This window comes from Cyprinodon variegatus, unplaced genomic scaffold (genome assembly GCF_000732505.1).
Source record: "Cyprinodon variegatus isolate N-32 unplaced genomic scaffold, C_variegatus-1.0 Scaffold373, whole genome shotgun sequence".
Classification (NCBI taxonomy): Eukaryota; Metazoa; Chordata; class Actinopteri; order Cyprinodontiformes; family Cyprinodontidae; genus Cyprinodon; species Cyprinodon variegatus.
In genome coordinates, this window is record NW_015150826.1 from 255,920 (window position 1) to 257,314 (window position 1,395).

Consider the following 1,395-nt stretch of genomic DNA (forward strand, 5'->3'; position numbering starts at 1 on the left):
CCTTTGTTGGAAACTTACCTCAGTTTTCTAGAAACATTTTATCCTCCATCTGACAGCAACTTCTGCTCCAGACGTTGAATCATCTGAATAAAACATAGAAGGTTTTACAGTAATTAGTCCAGTTAGAGATATTTCACTGAAGCTCGACGTTTTCCTAATCGGCCATTAACCGCCACGGCGAGGCAGCCCTTTATTGATTTGTTGCAAATTAAAAATTCATGTCCCTGATAAGCCGCCTGTCTGCTCTCTAATCCACAACAAACAGCTCCGTAAACTAAAACACACATTTCAGCTCAGCCTGTTTGAATGTCAAACAGAAAAATCGGAACAAGCACCTTCTATTGTGACCAGTGGATGAAAATGTTAATTTGCTCCCTCCGATAATGCTGCATGTCGCATCCAAATGTGATTAAACAAGCAGAATGGAGCGCCTGTAATGTGCTTAAGACGTTTTTATGAGGCATGCCAGAGCGGCACAGTGGGACACGGGAAGAGAGCCCCAAAGGAAAACCTGGAAGACTAAAACTGGAGAGGGACTGGGAGCGGCTCCCTGAGGAACTCCAGGATTAGAGATCCTCGAAACAGAAAAGACCCATTAAAGGGGATTATTAACAGAGCATCTTTTGATTTTAAGGAGCCAAAAATAATTCAGCATGACAATTTTAAAAGCAGGAGAAAATAGAAAATCCAAGTTAAGCATTAAAAAGAATGTGGCAGATGATTTCTAGGGACAGGTAAGCTGCAGCATCCTCTGTCCTGCAAGAACGCAGGCAAGGTCGTGCAAACGGAGCCAGAGGGGGGGTGACAGCTGTCTGCTCTCATATGCGTTAGTTTTCTGCAGGCTGCAGAAAGTCCCCACTCTGCTGTGCACGAACACACAGACGTACCGTAAAGCCCTGAGGACGGAGACGAGCGGCAAACCCAGGCTCTTTATTTGAGTCTAATTGAAAAAAGGCAAACAAAGCCAACTGGATATCATGTAAAACGTTGGTTCTGTTTGGGGAATAAGGTGCTGATCTGATTTCAACACTAAGGAGACTTTAGATAAAGATCTGAGGATTGATCAACCTGGACAAAGATTGTTGGTTTTTCTTTTTTTTCTTTTAACTGGTGCTAATTGAATCTTCTGTGGATAGTTGCTGAAACAGAACAGGGATTGTGTTGTTCTGATTAAAAGCTGTGATATAAACAGAGCAGAATGGAGGCACCACTTGGGAAATTCATGGAAGCTAAAAGGAGAGAGTCTGTGCTAAAAAAAGGCTCCAATTTCTCCATCCAAGTCGAGAACAAGAGGCGTGCAGCCATGTGATGTACCGTCTGCAGCTTCCTGCCAATAACATGACTGGCTGTGGTCTTCAGTCTGACTCAGGCTTGGCTTTGCTGCAGGGGGGGGGG